Source organism: Phalacrocorax carbo, chromosome 4 (assembly GCF_963921805.1).
Source record: "Phalacrocorax carbo chromosome 4, bPhaCar2.1, whole genome shotgun sequence".
NCBI classification, from domain to species: domain Eukaryota; kingdom Metazoa; phylum Chordata; class Aves; order Suliformes; family Phalacrocoracidae; genus Phalacrocorax; species Phalacrocorax carbo.
This window is the reverse complement of record NC_087516.1, coordinates 83,881,376-83,900,507: the sequence shown is the minus strand read 5'-3', so window position 1 is coordinate 83,900,507 and position 19,132 is coordinate 83,881,376. Positions and strand designations below refer to the sequence as shown.

Genomic DNA, 19,132 nt, shown 5'->3' with positions numbered 1-19,132 from the left:
TTCTGCAGCGTCCTGTGTGCGTGCTATGTTTTGTCATACTATTCCACTTCACAGAACATGTGCACATTATCTACACAGATGTGCCTTTAAACAGGTGATCTGCACCTCCGTCTTGATACAGCATCAACCACTGCAGATCTGCATTTGAGGTCTTGCATCTCTAAGCACATTACAGCTCTAACACGGAGGCAGCTCCATCAGACATACGGGCTTATCAGTACGTTTCTCCCTTCCTTTCTCTCTCCAGGGCTGACTAGTCTGTGCCATGGATTTGTGGATCCATGGGAGGACATTTTGCCCACCGGTTGTGTCCAGAGGGCAAAAGCTGGAGCAACAGCCTCAGAGCCCGTGGAAGCACTGTCTGAAAGCGCTGTTTGGACCGAGACTCATCTGTCAGGCAGAGCCAGCGTGGTGTGTTGCTTACTCATCTTGCCAACTGACTTAGAAGCAGCACTGATGAATTCCTTTCTCTGCGTTGAGGAGACAGGGAAGCAGACACGGCTTCTGTGAAAGCCCAGAAAAAAAGCCTGCTGTGACCTTGCACAATTTTTCACCTGCCTCTGTATCAATCACACACATCTTGTCCTCGTAAGCTGGAAAAGTAGCTCTAATACTAATATTGATGATGCTGTCAAGCCTTCACAATAGGTGCCTGACAGCACCATGTAAGCCAGAGATACGGATAGTTCGGGCAATCAATAGCTTGAGAAAAGCCTCACGTGGGAACTGCCACTAAGTACAAGTGCAGAAGAGACTGCAAAAACCTTCGTTCTTCCTTTTTCTGATCTCCTAAGGATTAATGCCTAAGGGAGTTTTCTACCTCACGCTCCGCTAGGAAGATACTTATTTTCACAAGAGAAGACCAAAACAATTGAGCCCTGTTTCTTCCAAAGAGCATCTAGGGTTGAGAATTTGCAGCGCTCTCTTGTGAGCAGCAGCTGAACAGAGAGCAGAGGATGCTAAAAATCGTGTTAGACTTCACCTTTGAGTATGGGAACACTGTGGTGAATTTGCTTGCCATTGCTGGGTTTTCCTCATATGGGCCTCTAAGCTAACAGATCATGTCATCAAGAAGCCTGTCTCTGCTCTAAATCCAGGTGGCTTCATTACCCTATCAAAATATTAATAGCCATGTTATAAGATCAACATTTGTTTTGCCAAAAGCAATGAATAATGCAAACAGCACCGCCTAAAATCATTATTATTTTATTTAGATCAGAGGCTGAGAGACACCCTCTGATCCTGTGCCAAAACTGAGAAAATGAAGTGCATTTAGAGCTGGTGAAAGGTAATGGATACAAAGGCGCAGAGAATGAACTGCTTCATTTATCAACAAAATACAGAAAGTCAACAGCAGTACCACATTCCCAAAACGACACCTGCCAGAAACACCATTTTTATCTTTCCTATCACCCCTGGAGCCTGTGTACCGCAGAAGCTGAAGAATGCTTGTTTCTAGAAGAAAGAAGTTTTCTGGTTTGCTTCTTTCTGAAAGCAGTGACCCAAAAACTCTATCATTAGTAACAATAATTAAAAGGTGCCATAAGAGGGAGTGTATGGATGATTGCCACTAAAAGGAACATTCTCATTAATTTATTACAGATTTTTAACTTGGCTTCATTAGGACATGTCTGTTGAAGGCCATTTAGGACTCTGGGGATATTCTTGTGCTTCAGGCTCCCTTAGTGCTGTCAGGAAGAAGGAAGGCATACAGTTTTGCCTGTGTAGCCAGGGAAATCAGCCTTCTAGCCAACAAAAAGCACCCTCTTGAAACCAGGGACCTGCCCAATTGTGCAGCCATTCCAACAATGTCCTTGAGACATTTCCAGTCTCACAAACATACCAGTGTGGCCCCAAAGAGGAGCAACACATCAGGCTGTCTCAATAGCAACCCTCTTTCGTGGCCCCTGGGCACCTTGGTCCTTTAAATGTGTTTGGAGCAACCGGTTTCACTGAATGTTTTTCATGAACACCCCAAAAGTTTGCTCTTAAACATAGCTTTTTAAGTGGGACACAGAAAAGACAGAGCAGCCTTACAAATAAATGATAGCTGATGATAAGCACTTGGGAGAAGCTCCGTTGTTACACAATACCCATAAAGCACAGGTAACTCTTAGTTAACAAACGGAGCACATACTAAGCATACAGCCCTGTCTAATGGAGCACAAGACAGGGAAATACTAAAGAAGTACTAACAGCTGGCTTGTTAATAGTCTGAGAACTAATTTCTTACAAAAGACACAAATGGGGAGGGAGAGTTGTAATTAAAATCTAATTTAAGATAAACGGAAAAAACCCTTAGTGAATCGTATCTTTTTTTATACATGTGTTTTGCAACTAATGGCCTCCCCAGTTTCCCTGGCTGCCCCCTGCACTTGCCCAGGACAGATGCAACAGCACACTGAGAAAAGGAACACCCCGACACGCTGCTCAGCGCCTGTAATGGGCATATTAAGGTAGGAGGAAAAGGCCCTCAGAAAGCACCTGTGCACAGGGAAGCTTTTCAACCTATGTGGGCTGTGGACTTACCATGCTAGGGAGACCAGGTAATACTAGCGTTCCTCCACCACCTTCACAGAGACCATTAGCTGAGACCATCAACTGCTTGATTTTTCGCAGCTAGAGTAGCCGGACCACCCGGCGGGTGCCTGAGGAAGAGAAGCAAGGTGAAGCCCTGCAAAAGCGAGACGCAGGCCACCAGCCGAAGGCAGTGTGGGCAACTTCCAGCCTCCTGCAGTGACTGGAGGAATTGGCTTTAGGAAACAATGCCCTAGCACTTTCACAGTAGAAAAAATAGTTTAAAACTGTGCTTTTACAGAAGTAAGTTGTTCTTACTTACAAGGAACTTTCAGGAAAGCTTTGAGGTGCGTGTCTCAAAGGAAGCAGCCTGTGATTTTCTTTATTTCACAAAACACAATTTGTGAACCGCCTATACTTTCATTCTGACGAAGAGCAGGCTTTGTTCCTATGTATCCTTTTCTTCTAATTGCAGTCAGAAAGAAAAAGCCCAGGTCTTCCGTCAGATACCATCCAGAGCGAGTTATCAGGGTTAAATCCACCCTGGATGGTAAAAGCAAATTAATCTAGGCTGATAAAGCGTGAGCCTTTAGTTGCCAGGAATCCGCTAAAGCCCCAGTCTGCAGAGATTTATTCCTGCGCTTCATTTCAAGAACACGGACAGCCTGCCTCCCTCCGACCCAGCACAAGTTCACTGCATGCACGTATGTATGTATTTTCTCAACTGAAACCTAAATATTTTTCTACCTGATGCTAACACTTAACATGCACCTAAGCAGCTTATACAGTAAGGAATCTTTAATTAAAGTAACATCTAATGCATGCGTTTGTATTTCACCAAAATAAAACTGAAAGTGCTGCCAATCTTTCAAGTGAGTGCAAATCACCAATGCTTTAAAGAGCAAAGTAAACAGAGAGAAGCAATCCAGAATATTTTGCTTCACCCAGAAACTACTGTTAGAACACAGCTCTTTTCATACCCAAAGATTTTTTCATTATCAGACCAAAAATGTCGGCTTAGTCAGAAAAGTAAGACAAAACTTCGAGGACAGATGGATGATTTGTCCAGCCATGGTCTAACTGAGCGTCCTGTGCGCTCGCCAGCAGCCACACACGGCAAGTCATTGCCACATTACCAAAGTATTTCTGGAAGCGTGTTTCGATGAGCTTATTTAAAGCTCTGGGGCGCGGTACCTACCTCCTCATAGACCTGAAGCTAGCAAATACACAGAGCCCAGGACATCTGATTTGAAGAACAGGCTAAAGGCATTCATGGAAGTAAGCAGGGTCCTGATATCGCTAGTTTCCCCACAGGGCAAAGCAAGAAACACCACGTTTCTCCTGAGATGCTTATCTCTCCCTTGCTAAAGAAAAGACCTAAAGCAGGAGAAACAATTACAAGAAGCGCCCTATGCACAACCACTGGGATGACAGATGTCCTAAGATACATGCATCAGATTCAAGAGCACTCCTGCTCCTTAAGAAAATAAAAGCCTAGTATTTCTGCCCTAGGCAAGGAGAGGTTGTCAGCATCTGAAGAATTCCTCAGCTCATGTGTGCCTGAAAAGGCTAACCCCTAACTGATGTCCCAACAGTTTTTTCTTCCGCCACCCTCTCCTTGGCATCCCAAACCGCTTTACTGACATGAGCCCTGCTGCAGGTTGGGTGCTGACAGTGAGGATTCGCCAAGGAGCGAGAAAAGCCGTGGCAGTCCGGCCCTGCCCTGCCCGAGACAGCCGCCATCTGACGAGGAAGCCAACACTGCTGGCCCGGGCTTGCAGCAAACAGCTCCGGCAATTGGACACCTGTAGCTGCAGGACCCGGGAAAGAAATTCATGTTTTATGACTAGGATCTAAAGCAAATTTTATTGGAACCTTTTATGTTTGTAGCTTTGAGTAGTTTTTATAGAGAGGAGTTCTGAAAACTGCCATAAAATTTTGCCTTGGGGGTTATGATTACATTTGTATCTTTCCCAAACTTATATAAATAAAGACGACAGTTTTTACTGTAGAAGCTTAAAAGGTTAGAGTGGTATTTGGTCTGTGATGAACCTTTTATAGATATGATGTTGTAAGAATTTATTCTTAAAATATCAATAAAAACATACAACTTTACATTTCTTGATAAAGCAATGGTGATTGGAAAAAGAGCTGTCAAAGAGGTGGTGGCATCGCCAGTGGCTCCTTCCTGCTAAAACAATGCTTCATTACATTTTTGTTCACTGGAAACTATTAACTAATTTCCATTCTATCAGAGGAGAAACATTCTTTCTAGGCATGATGCTCTGTGGTGTCCTAATATTTGATGTGAGATTCACCTCACACCGGAATTTGGTGGCGAGTTGATAAAAGCCCCCTTTATGAGGGGCTGGCATCACATACAATTATACCTTTATAATTATGCTTTATGCTTTTGTAAAGAGGAAATAAGAAACGATGCTGTTTTTTATGTAGCACATGCCAGCCTAAAAACATGGAAGGACTCCGTGCCTTTGGCCCCATGACAGTTTTTTCACTAGGAGACCTGTTTACCAAAAGGCTCTGAACACAGTCGGTGCCCGACCAGCCCACCTCCTGGTGCTGCCCTCCAGCCCAGACCGCTCGCGGCTCCGGGGAGGGCCAGCTGAACCCCCTTTGTCGCCTGACTTCCCATTTCATGCTCCACTATTTCAAACCAGGCTTGCAGTTCAAGAAGAGCGTGCCACAAGCTATTCGTTCTCCACAACCCCGTACGCGCCTGTTCCCAGCTCCTGCCTCAGGGCTCTTCGAGGCACAGGCAGGCTCCCTGCAGCGACGGTGCACCAACACCCAGTGCTGCTCCCAGAGTTGCCGGCAAGGCAGCCAGAGCTGGAGAGTCTACACCTTCTGAGGTTCCCCAAAAGGGGCAGCATTTTTGTGCACTGTGCGAAACCCACACCTCTTGGCTCTTCACCTGCTGGGCAGCTTCTCCTTTAGAGAAAATCCCTTTTACAGGCATGGCTCTTGCCTCGTTAGCAGGAGGGGCAGCTCAGCCCAAGAACCAGATTCCTGTGGAGCCTGGTCTGCCTGCAGCACCCGCCCTGCTCTTCCTTTGGAGGACAAAGATACAGCAGCATGCTGACAGGCTGCATCTCCTGCCAGCGACACAGCCTGGCCAGCGCGCCCAGGGCACAGGCAAGCCCTGTCAACAGCAGTGACTCCCCCCACGCCTGGTGCAGCACAGCTCTCAAATCTCAGTAACAAGAGTTGCTGTTGCTTGGGTGCACGTAGCCCTTGTTTCTTATTGATGCTTTTTAACAGCCTGTCCTCAGGTTGTACCTCTATCCCTATGCCTGCCCTTTGCCCATTGTTGGACCAGTTTAAGTCCTTACCTGTACGATAACCCTGTGTTTCTCGGGACCATTTAGAAATTAGCAACTCTGTAACAGCAACAGGTCTTTCCAAAGAGACATTTTAAAATATGTCATTTTCTAGACACCATACCCCCGCAAGATTTTTGGAAATTCTAACAGTGGATCAGGGTGCGGGCTCAAAGCTGCTCCCGTATCGCAGGGATGCTCTATTCCTCACAGCAGAGGGTAGTCTTGTTGAAAGGGAAGAACTCGATGCCTTCCTGATCCCTGTGAAAAGCCATGAGGCTCTGTGCTTCTGCTGGTTCCTGGCGTATGTTTTCGTGCAAACCTCCTCCCTTCCTCTCATCTCCCTCTCCCCAGAAACAGGACCATGCCCGTAACCAATTCCTCTCAAGTTCAGCAGTGACAGGAATGCAAAAGCAAATACCCCCAGTTCCAGAAGCACTTGGTACTGGTTAAAATGGGCATTGCCACTTGTCCCAGGGGAGCGAGGCAAACTACAGTGGCGGGGCTCTTTATCAGGATTATTACACTTATTTTGCAAACATGGAACAGATTGTTTGTAAAGTGAACACTTGAACGCTGGAAAATGAGGACTATTGAACCTGCTCTCTCTCCTCAAACACAACCACATTAGGATTTTATACTTCAATAAAAAACGGTGATAATCTTATTTATAGCAGACAGGATGACTAATTGGTGATGAAAACTCCCTCAAAGCATTCAGTGTAAGCAGTGGCAGTCTGAGCACAGCGTGTGGCACAGCGGGGCTCCCAGCACTGCACTAGTGCAGGCACACCCTACCCATCCAAGCACCCTGTGAACGTGTTCCAGAGAAAGCGTGCTGATTCAACCCTGCTTAAGGCCTCTGTACAGTTACGTGGTTTTGACCACGTACCTGAAATAAGCCTTTTGCCCACAAATATCTTAACAGAAAACAAATCGGACAGCTTCGTTCAGAAGTTACACATATTAAGACATATTAAGATTCACAATGAATTGGTGCTCTGCATAACTGGCAACAGGCACAAAGTAAAACGAAAACCAGAGTATCCAGAAGGAAACAGAACATCAAAAGCACACAGGGCAGGAAAAAAGCTGCTTTTTTTTTTTTTTTTCCCAATCTCCTTCTCTTACCTTGATTTCCTCAGTCGAATGCTGCTCAGCACAGTATTGCATGCATGGTCCGGCCATCGGGACAACGTGGGTTTCATAGAATGCCATTTGGAATCCCAATATACGCATGCGTTTGCAGTACTTTATTCAGATCAGTGTGGTTTTTAATAATTACCCTTTCACCTGACACAAGGCTCCTTGGTAAGTAAGATTTCAATATCTCTTACCTTACAGCCTTCACCTCTTATTGTGCCTCACGACTGTACACAGCTGGGTGGTCACTGGAGATAGAGCTATACTGCAGCTTCCAACGCGGGGCAGACAGCTGGAGCACAAGGCGCTCTCGCAACAGCCCTGCAAAATAAATGCGCACGGTTGACCCAAGCCCCAGTAAGATGCTCAAACACGTCATGATCACAAGCTTGCCATTCTGTGAGGAATAATACTGCACTTTAACCTTTTGTACTAATTAGAATAATAAATTTTGAGCCACGGTGGGCAGCACAAAAACTCGCTTCTCACAATTCCAGTAGCCTCCCTCCTTTTGCCACTATCTCTCCATCCCTTACACCACGTTTTTGCAGGACGCAAGTCCTTGAAAAGCAAGCCCATCCACCTCTGCGGATGTGCAGGGTGCCTGCTCTCAGCAGCCCCAGGCACCATGCTAATACAACTAATAAATAACCGGACATGTTATGACCGGTGCCTGGCTTTCAAGCAATTAATTAACGCTCACGTTCTACCAAACACTTCAACATATGTCCGAGCCACACTGATACTCGAGTTAAACATTTACTGAAGGACTTGGTCAAATAATAAAGGTTCCCCAAAAGCTTTTAGTTGCACCCATAAGCAGGCTTAACTGAGAAAGCTAATGGACAGGTACCCTTTAAATACTATTGCACGGCCACCTGGAAAACCAGTTACTTCACAGCAGTTAAAAGTTAAGAGACTTCATAATAGCAAACGCATTATTATTTTTTTCCTCTTTCCCCCAGGAGGAACCCAGGTCTTACTAGAACTGGGACACCCAGGTCTAGTTATAATACTGTTGCCTGGGATAAGCAAGAGGCTCCAGGCACCCATTACAGCTTTCTCCTTACAGTGGTTTCTTTCCTCTCCTTCCGATGTCAGGATTTACTTCAAAGAGAACAATATTCTTGTTTATAAGCTTTACGTTTATCCAGCGAGCAAACGGCCATAGTCGCATGGGCATTGAGGCTGACAATCACCACACACATAGCAAGTGATGAAAAGTGTATGTTGGCCTCTAAAAGCTCATGAGAATTAATATTATTGAATATTATTTGCACCAAGTATTAGCTGGAGAGTTAGAGATACACCTTTTTGTTAAGAACCTTATCTGTCTTCAGTATTTCTGGTGAAGGAAAGTCTTTTCAACATCATGTAATTTTGCTGTAATGAATTGCCTCTAAGTCTTGCTACAGTTATTAATACCTAACTGTTTGAATATAAGGCTTAAAAATGTCATTAACAATGGCACAAAGTTTATCCCCGGTCAAAATCATGTGACAAATAAACTTAGTCCTTGTAAACCAAGGTTTGTTTGTGGTGGTGTTCTGAAAAAGAGTCGGTTGGTATAACTTCGATTATAAGAAATTCAATTTTAATCCAGTGTTTGTGGGATCTTCCTGACGAAGAAGGATGTTGGTGGGATTGGTTCTGTAGCCCACTATTTTCTAACCATCTCTAAGTAGAGGTGGGCATGTGGAGAAGACAGGGAAAGCGAGAGTGTGCTAAACTGAAAACCCCAGCCTCTGGATCTGAAAACAGTCCTTTCAAAAGGAAGGATGAAATGAAACATCAGTCACAGAAAACAAAGCAGGAGTGCTTTCGTTTTCCTTCCACAGCAGAGCCAAGTCAAACCTCAAAAACCAGAAGAAAACACACTTGCTCTCCTCCCATTCAATCCAGTCTATTCCAAGACGGCACCAAACAAATATCCCCAACTCATCCGCTGCCGCCCTCCGTTCCCCTGGGCTCTCTGCAGAGCAGAGGCACAGAGGTGCCTGCAGACGAGGCCGTGGAACAACCTACGCCTCATCTTGGAGCGCTTCTGCTCAGGTGCTGCCTCTGACCTGCACAGCCCCACTGACAAAGCCTTCAGGGACAATGAGGCAAGAGAACGTGGGCCGTGGTCCCAGGGCTGGAAATCACCACCTCGAACTGCCGCATTTTGCCAAGCTAATGTCTGTGGCAGGAGAAGTCATCCCAGCTGGTCTCCACCCGCCGACTCCTACTCGGTACCGCAGCCTGTGCCTGTACGACTGGGAACGCTGCCTTGTCCTTGACACCGAAACTCAAGACTCAAAGCCTTACTGAAGGTGATAATCAGCTATTCCAATAAACTCGCGTAGGTACCCTAAACAGCCTTTTACATATACTGACTGGGCTCACAGGACTACAGCAGCTAAATATTGCCCAAGGGTAAACAGAGTTTCAGAGACAGTGGAATATTGCTGGCAGCTGGAGGCTGAAGGCAATATGCACAATCAAAGGAGCTATTGTTACCTTAGGCCATTTTACTGCTGCTGTCTCCAGGGATAGCCGCTGTTGTTTATTGTCCTTAAAGCGTTCCTCTGGATGCCTAAGACTTTTTGCACACAAGGGCTTTGTATATAAACACCACACATCTGCCAGGAAACTTCTCAACGTGGCGGCCTTTTGAGATGGCACAGCAACGGGCTCCAGTTGCTTCCCTGGGATTTGGTACCAGAACTTGAACCCACTCTGATCCAGACCACTATGCAAGTCTGAATCATTTGTCAGAGACTGAGCCATGCCACCCGACACGCCACCGAACAAGAAAGGATGCAGCAGGGTATGTATTTTGGGTCTGAATTAAATTGTTAATACGGAACCCCACCACATAGTAACACGTCTGCGCCTTGACACCGCTGTTCTGCCCTGGCCAAGGGAAGTGCTTCAGTCCCGCGGCTGGACAGGAGAGGAAGGCAGCTGGTCATCTTCTCTCGCAAGACAGGAGGGAGGGATCCCTGTGAAGACGGGCTGCCGTGCGTCCTAGCCTGCTGTGACCACACCTCTGTGTACTGTGAACACGCCAGCGACAGAGCGAGCTTTCCGAGGACAGGAACACTGTGGCCATTTGGCTTATTTTTAAGCACTTGTGACATCTGCCACCCCTGAATACATGCATCGATGTGCGCACCAGCACAGTTTTTTTATTTCATCTTTTTTAACTGAACAAAGACATAGTTATTCCCTATCACATCAGCCTAAAGATTTTCCAGGAAGGCTAACCAAACCTTCCCAACTCCATTACGTCAGGCCATGTACTTCAGAAGCACCGGCCTGTTTCTCTTCCTGCGAATTACCACACTTGGAGCAGAGGAAGCTATGGAGTCTTAGAAGGGCAAATCTTAATGCTGGCAGGCAAACTTTAACACTGGCTTATTCTCTCCATTTATTATCCATTTTAATAACCCCTGACGCTAAAGCGGTCAGTAACCTTCATAACCCAGCTGTACATGAAACCCAGCAAGCATTTTCCATCGTGTTGTCTGCAAACACCAAACCTGCATAAACACTCTTCATGGCAGAAAACCGATTCGTGCTTTGTTGCAGATGTATTACGGGCACTGTGTCCTCCAGCTAGCAAAAGGGCTGTTTCAGTTAACCTTTAGGTTCTCCTCATTAAACTGAGTAGCTGTCACTTTGTCGTTCTTTTTTCTTTTTCAATTCTTGCCTTTGAATTGATTGTTTGATGACAAAGCAGATTTACTACATGGCACAGAAACTACAGCCCAAAAGAGACATTTTTTACAGGCGTGCTTGTTTCTTATTAGGTCACTCTTGATTAGTTTTGTCACTTAAAACATCCAAAATATCCAGGATAATGAGTGAAAGTCACACCCTGTCTTTATCCTGGATGCCTTTGCAAGCAATACATAAGAGACAAGCTCATGAAGCCACCCTGGAAGAGGCTGACCCACCGCTCGGGCTTGCAGCTATGTGGGGCGGCAACTGGGGAGCGACAGCAGCGTAGGAGGGGAGGGACGCGACCGTCACTAACTGAACGCTTGTGGGGGAAGACGAGGCAAAGCGAATGTCATTATCCTGCTGGGGACATGCCCAGAAATGAGAGAATTGGGAAATGCCAAACAAAAGAAAACCAGCCGAAACAGAAAGCCTTCAGAACGCCTTCACCCGCTGTTGCTTACTTTTTTTTAAGTGTTTGCCCTGTGCTCCGTGAGCAGCATCCCAAGCCCAGATCTCAAAGAAGTCAGCCAGCAGAATGGGATGAGACGTGCACGTTTCCAGATCTGCCCTTCCAGAGTACAGACTCCAAACGAAACGCCGAGGCCACAACCTCAGCACCAGCCAACTTGAGTGGCCATTTCCAGAACAGTTTCAGAGGCCCGAGACAGACACACGCAATCGCAAGGTACCGACAGAGGCATTTGAATAACATCAACCTTGTTTCTCGCTGTTCCAGCAGAAGGGTCCATGCTCCACGTGGGAAAGAGACAGAGAGGTGTCCCCGAGAAGCTCAGGGTTTCAAGGAGCTTCTTACCACCGTCCCTGCTTCGCTTCAGAGTTATTTTCCTCCTCATAGACACACGAAGCACATGCCGGGGCTACAGTATAAAATGGCCACGGGGACACAGCCACGCGGCCGAGGCCACTCTTGATGCGGAAAGTTGTCGGCAGCTCGCTCCCTCCTGCAGGGCCTGTGCAGCAGTGCTGGTGCCCCCGGCCAGCCGCCACCAGCCCGGCTGTTGGACTCCCCTGGTCTTGTTCTCGCACAGGCTGTGCAGACAAGATGATGAAAGCTTCAGGGAGGAATTTTTGCCAGCGCTTATCTTTTTACTATTGTTACAGGTTGGCATCTCCGAAGAGCAAGGAGAGGGTGCCAAGTTTATTACTACCCAAGTTTTATAATTTACAACCTGAACAACTGAAGGCTGAAAACACAGCAATTTTGCAGGGTAATTCTGGGAAGTAACCATCCTGCAGCACCAATTATTAAAACCACTTGCACACATTAAAGCTATAAAGATTAAAAATATAGCACACTTGTCATTAAATATGAATGAAATCATGTAATATGTATTATATACCAGCGCAATGGCCAGCCGCATGTGCTTCAGCACAACCCTACGGAAGAACTGCAAGCCCCAAGTCCCAAATCAGCATGCATTTTGTCAAAGCAGAGGAACAAGTTTGTCATGCAAAATAAACACAGATGTTCCAAGCACTGACTGTAGCTTTCAGGCAATGGCTAGGAAAAGAAAGTGCGTTAGGAAAATATGCCTCTCAGTGCAAGCCTACCGGCTCTGCACATACTGTACTTCAGCATCAGCTGAGGCTGGATGAGTCATTTAAAGGACATATCCTGTTGTTGTTTTTAATTTGGTTTGTTGTTCATTGTATTTTTTCCCCTCAATACTCTGTCTTGAAACATATTCAAATGGCTCCCCATGCTGATGTGCCTGGCACGCTTTGGTGACACAGGCACTCTTTTGCATGTTGCTTGCTGAATCTGCTTCACGTTTCAGAAAGGCTAGAGTTTATTAGCACCTCAGGCCTTGCTTTGCTTTTTTATTGCAATTGTTTTCCTCTTTTCCCTCATTCTGTTCCCCTGAGAAATGAATCATTTTTTACAGTGTCACACAGAGGACCATCTTTCAGTTTCTCTATCTACCACATGCAATTCCCTGCAACATTGATTAGGTACACATACACGTGTACGAACATACACGCCCATGCAACGCGTGCACACACACGCACTATGGCATTACTCAGTTTTAAGCCCAGTTTTAATATTTTTCTAGATAAAAATATAGTCAGTATTTCCTAGTAGAGCTAACATTTCTCTTGGCCAGGAATAAAAGAAATCAACTGAAGCTATCGAAAAAAAAAAAAGAGTTAGGATTTTGCTGTTAAATTAACTTTTTAAAATGAGCCTCCATAGTTGTAATGAGCAATAAAATTGGCTGACTTAGACTTCGAACATGAAATTATTTAGCCTAATGGAAAAAAGGTGTTTTAAACTTGGGGAAGCACTCTCCTGGAGACTCTCAGTTCCTCATCTCTATCAGCCCAACGCTCTTCTGACCTTTTCCTTCCCTTGACTTCAGTTTAGTATGGAGTGCTGGGAAACTCACTGACCAGAAGCTGGAGCGTGTTTGTGTCTTCTGCCTCTGCCTTCAGCCAAAGAGCACAGGAAGCAATTTAACGTGCTCATCTGCCCTAGCCTGACTCGGCAGAAGAGAGGTCCACGCTGCACAGTCAAAACCAGTAACCAAGTTTCTGTGCTCTTCTAACTCAGTGTGAGACATTGGCGAACAGCTGTAGAGAAATCGGTATTTTGGTGTATCAAAAGGAGAAAACGGCACACCGGATCTGACCTGGAGGTACTTGTTCATCAACACTGACTACGTGCTTGATTTAGAGGATATGTGTATTCAAAAGAGTCAATAAAACTTTTCCAAAATTAAGTTAAGACCATCCTGCACTGAAAATGCTCTTCTGAGATTAGGATCAAAGCATTAAGTTCAAAAAGCAATCAAGAAAACCCACAACCCTACTGAGCTCCGAAGAACCTTTCAGCAGCTGCCCAGGCTCTGATGGAATTACAGTCTTCAGTTGTGATTAGGGTCCCGAATCGGTAACACATCAGGCAAACGATGAGCTCACATATATGCTGGGCTCAACATCTTCAAAAACATCCTCATGCTGAAAGGCCCAAGAGCACAACTACAGCAGTGAGCAATGATACTGTCAGCAGCCCAGGAATGCCGCTGAAAGCCCTCGCAGGGCTGCTATGCTGGTCTCGGGCACGTTACATCAACATAATTTAATTCAGTTCCCTCTCCTGAATAAGCTTTTCTGGCATACGCAACGGTATGTTGGTGAAACAGTCTGCACATGGAAGGTTTTTCTTCCTATTGTAATTATGCCACAGCTTCAGCCTCCACCAGGACTGACAGACCTGCAAGAAGGAAACAAACCACCTACTGCAGATCTTACCTGACTAACCTAAGCTAAGCAACGCAGCTTGAATTTCCAGTATATTGAGTAGGGAATTTTCCTGGAAATTTGCATAAAATCAGCGGAGGAGGAATGTGAAATCAATAGATGAGGGAAGGAGGAACAAAGAAAAGTTCATTGAGTAACTTGAAAAACCAAAACGGGTGCAGGAAACCTGAGATTTGCAAAAATCTACTATGAATAGAAAAAGAGATTAAATTTGTCAAGTAAATTACTCGCAGAACATTCTTCTCCCAGCCCTAGTTAGCATTAGTGAGCCTGAGACAATGGATAATTCATTACCCACACATCTCTGTCTGAACAGGGCAACACAAGTCATTTGGCGTCTGTAGACCTAATTAGGTGTCATTAAACGGACCGACGCTCGCTTTCCTGCTGCACGACTGAGAAGGCAATTTGTTTGTGTGATGCAGTTGCAAAGGTGGAGGCAGCATGAAAATCTGCTTCAACTTTGCATAACGTGACAGCAACTGGAACTGCAGCAGACCTGGCATGGGAGCAAAGGGGGTACGACATGGGATGGGGTTTTGGCTCCCTACATCGCTCGTGTGAACTGGGCAAGCATGGCACAGCTGCCGGTGTTTGGTTTGCTATTGAAAGCAGCAGGCCCTGCAAAAAATCCACTGAAGCAGTGGAAATCTGGACAGAAGGAAGCATAAAATCACAACATCTGGAAAAAAAAGCCTCCTCAATGAGGTATTTTACACCTTTCTGTGTTTTACACGCTCCTTCTCATTACAAGAGAACAGCATAAGCCAGAGCCCACTGAGATCAAGGTAACATTTCCTAGAGAACCATTCAGGTGTTAAACATAGGGGGTCAGTGCCTCCCCGCAGAGCCTAGAAGCGTCCCCACGGAACTAGACGCTCAACACCCACCTTTAGGCATGTGAATTACTCCCAGAGTGGTTTCAGCGGGCTCCGGCTGTAACCTCCCAGTGCCTTTGCAGTTAGTAAAAACTGCTGCAAGACCAAGTTAGGTAAGACACTCGCAACACCTCCTGCTTCTGTTTGCAGGTAATTACGTTGTTTTTTTTTTACGGAACATTTCAGCTGAAACAACTGGGTCTTTTGAAGCTGCTCCAATACATGGAGTCTGCTCTGAGAATATGTTCTGTTAAATCGAGGGGTTGTTTGTAGTTTGGGGAGGTACCCAAAACACTGTATGACCAAATATTTTTGCTGTATCTGAACCGATATCCTGTTTGGTTTTCCTTGTACTTTAAACTGAGTATTTACCAATGCACCAGAATAACTGATGATGTTGTCTCACGCAGGTGGTACTTTTTCTATGGGGTGATATAAGTGCTTTGAATATCATATAAAGACTTTCACCAGACAGACCCAGTTTTGAATCTGGATGAAGAAATGTCACGTGAAGATGCTTCGATAAACTGCTAAAGGGAGACAGCAATAACAGTTTTCCGAATTACTGACAGCTAAAGTGCCCTATCAGATCCACATACGCTCTCAGGGATGACACTGAACCTAACCAGGAACGTTTCAGAAAAACCTACTCTCCTGGGGCTCAGCTTACGTGCCCACAGAGGCATTACACATTGCATCCATACTGTTATTTTATTAAGGTAGCAGCCTCCAAACTTCTCTGGTGCAGAAGTTGCTTACGAAGTGCAACGGCAACTACAGCGAGGTACTCTCTGCAACAGCATCTGCCCCGACTCCAGAGGGATGCTGGCATAACACATGCCACACCGAATATTGTCAGTTCCAGAAAACGTTCTGGAACAACAACCCAGCATCACTGATGTTGAAATACCTAAAGCCATGGAAACAGCCCTACGGGCTACACTTCAGAAAGCGGTCACTGAGAGAGAAGATTCCCGTAATTACATATAACCAACGGGACTCACGCTATGCTGGCCTCTCAGTGCTTTAACACTACCACAGATGTTAATAACAACCTTAAACCACCTTCTGAGATTGCCTTTGAAATTTGTGTCTCTCAGTAACAGTTCTGTGGCGACAGCATTGCTAGTTTGGAAGGCAGCCACAGTTTGTTAAACTGAAAGTAGATACCAGTACAAAAATTGGAAGTTTTACCTACCTCCAGAACTCGCAAATCCCACAACTAGAGAAGAGCCTCAGCCTTGCCTGGCGACTCATAGGCAGAAGCCAGCCCTGGCACGTTGTGCTGCAGAACCTTGCCGTCAATCCATTAAAAATGACAAAACTCAGGTCTCTCCTTAAAACCTCCCTCCTTTTTCACAGACCAGAGCTGCACTTACTGGGCCAGGACAGGAGCTAAACAGTATCACGTGCATTGCGCACTTGCCCACACTATCTCAACTCAGAAATTCTGCCAGGTCCTTTACACCATGAGGAGCCCAATCACCACAACCTGTCTGCAGTGAACCCAGGCAGCTTACCAAGTAGCAAACCGAGTAAGCCCCAGTTTCTTCACCCAAGTTCTATGAGCTCAAAAGACACTTCTGTGTGGGACTCCAAAATAATCTAAGACAGTTTAAAACGAACAGCGCGCTGACACTGGGTCAGGCTTGCATACTTGTGTCCTACTAGGATGCTTTTAATATGCTACTGAAAAGAGCTCTTTCCTCAAGACTGCTCTTGTTTTGCTGCCTTCAGCTTACTTCTGAACTACTAAACGCTTGGGAGAACATGAGAGAGCACTACAACGCCACTCAAGACTTGGGGAAGAAGCCAAAGGAAAGATTACTTGCTATTTCTCATGTTAAGCGAATATAGCCATATTCAGTGAAATGATCGTGTGGGAGGTTTAAAACAGCCAGAGCAAGTTGGGAATGCCAAAAAAAAAAAAAAAAAAAAAGAGATTGAGAACCCAACTGGGCAAACCCATAGAAGAAAGGTATACGGGGTTAACAGGACACAGGTGTGACTGCCAGCCCACCGACACTGCAGAGATCAAAGAAAGCTTAATCGTTGAGGTCAGTTCAGGAAAGGAGGCCATTGCACTGGGAGCGAGGTGGTATGACAGTATCAGAGCAGTCCATACATAAGTCCATAAAGCTTTAACTCAGCCAAGCTATGACAGTCTTTTCTGAGGTTGCTGCCAAGTAAAATATTATCTGTGCTGTCTTGACTGAAGTCAGCAGTGAAATCGTTACTGGTATACTTTTACTTACCAATAAAAGTAAACCCAAACATTTTCTGTAAAGAAAACCTAACTGTGTTTATGTTTTCATCAAGACACTATTTCAAACATGACCTCAACAGAAATAATAACCAACAGCCCTTAAAATATATTTAGGGCAAAATTTAAGGAAGCGGAAAGACAAGGAAAGGAATTCAGTCTGCCATGCTGCAAAAGAAACAACGTTAGCTTCTTACATAATGTCTTTCCTTTTTGTTTTATTTACCTTTTTACTGAGTCATATAAAGCAAGGTGCCTCCCCTCAGGTGTCTCATCAGACAGGAAGATACAGATCATCTTACAGATTGCTGCACCAGGAAAGACAGATACACTTCTGCCACGCTTCCTGGCAAGCTAGAACAATTTTCTCTTGAACCAAAACTGAAACAGATCATGCTACTACATTAAAAGCATGTGTAGTTGCTGCAGATTGCATTTCTCCTATCAACCTCTGGGTTACTTGTCTACATTCTATTTCTGGTGGTAGCGATTATGCCTGAAGTATTTAGGGGTTCAGGCGAGGCTCTGTAAAGGTATTCAAAAAAGATGGTTCTTGTGACAAAGAACTTGTGATCTGACACGAGATACAACCGCTCCAGTTACTCTACATCTGCAATGTCCTCCAAACAGCATCCCTGCTGCTAGCACAAGTGTCCTCTGACGTTTGCTACTGACACCATAAGGGAAAAAACACTAAACGTCTCTCAATTTCTCTGTTTTCTGCCAATATACTATTGGACTCAACCCCATCCTTATATTTTCCATACGTTCCTGCCTCACCCAAGACTGCAGAACATAACTGTTCATTGCTTTCTAGTATCTTGTTTCAAAGCTTTTGTTTGCTGCGTTGCTGTTCCTTTATATACTGAACCTTTACTTAAAACCTCTCAGGATTTGGAACTTCAGGCTTTCCAACATGTTCTTCACAGTTGTGCCTCCCAGACAAAACCACATCTCACCTACTTAGCCCAGTGGAGTGGTATGGGGTCATATTAGGCCTGCTCCTCTGGAAACGGGGATCTGAAGCCAAGAGATGCTATAATCAAAATGCCCATTGCTTTTAAGGACCCAATCTGAGAGGCCAAAAAAAGTCTCCCCTTATTTTATATAGCACATCCTAAATTCCAAGCGCAGATCCCTCTGAATTCGGGCAGACCGTAAGCGTTGCACACTCCTGCAGAGCACACCCGGGGAATGAAGGGTGTGCTAACAGCCTCCGGGAAGGAGGCGGTCAGGCCAGGACCTGCGTAAACCCCGTACCACGTGCAAGAGCTGAAACCAGTGCATGGAGAACCCTTTCTTCCCCAAGGACAGTCCATTCCCCATGTGACAGTGCCCTGACACGCCCGCTGTGCAGCTTTCACCACCTCGGTCCCTCTCAGAGATCCCTTAATGCCACTGCCCCGACCAAGCTGCCCTTGCGCACACACGAGGGGAGTCTGCAAACCAGCACCTCGTAAACATGATGCACGAGATCGAATTCCAGCTGTTTGGGCAGCCTCCTTCCTGTAATTCTTACCTGTTTAACCTTCCAATATGCAGAGGACCACGAGTTATATAAAATATGAACTACATATATAGTTTTACATTATATTCAGTTATCATTGCTGTCTCTGTTATGGTTAGTATTATTTAGCTGTGAAGAAAAATTTCCCTAAATAGGAATTTTCTAGGCTATTCCAAAGGCTGAAGCAACTATCATTTTATTAACTAACTGTTACCTATAAGGCACTAAGTAAAACATGAACTATGAACTAGTTCCTCCAGCTCTTCTCAGACACTTGCATGGCTTGGGTTTACGTTATTTTCGCAAGGGTATGAGACGGCTTTCATTAAGTTCTGGCCTTTGTGGCCTGGAAAGTCTTGGCTTGTCTCTTTCAGAGTGGCTACTAGCTTTTGGGATCTCAGAGAAGAGCTGCAAAACCCACCAGAAGTAAGGATGGTTTTTGTTTGGGTCCTGTGAACCTTCAAGCCCAACTCGTGAGGCCGTGGGGGACTAGGAG

At 45.4% G+C, this 19,132-nt stretch overlaps 1 long non-coding RNA gene across 1 annotated transcript in view; it reads right to left on the bottom strand.

Moving 5' to 3' along the window:
• The window catches only part of LOC135313214 (uncharacterized), a 323,303-nt gene that overhangs the window by 86,341 nt on the left and 217,830 nt on the right, over positions 1–19,132 (bottom strand). Inside the window, exon 7 of the long non-coding RNA XR_010372855.1 lies at positions 7,193–7,319. This is a non-coding gene — a long non-coding RNA (uncharacterized LOC135313214). The remainder of the gene's footprint in view (positions 1–7,192; positions 7,320–19,132) is intronic.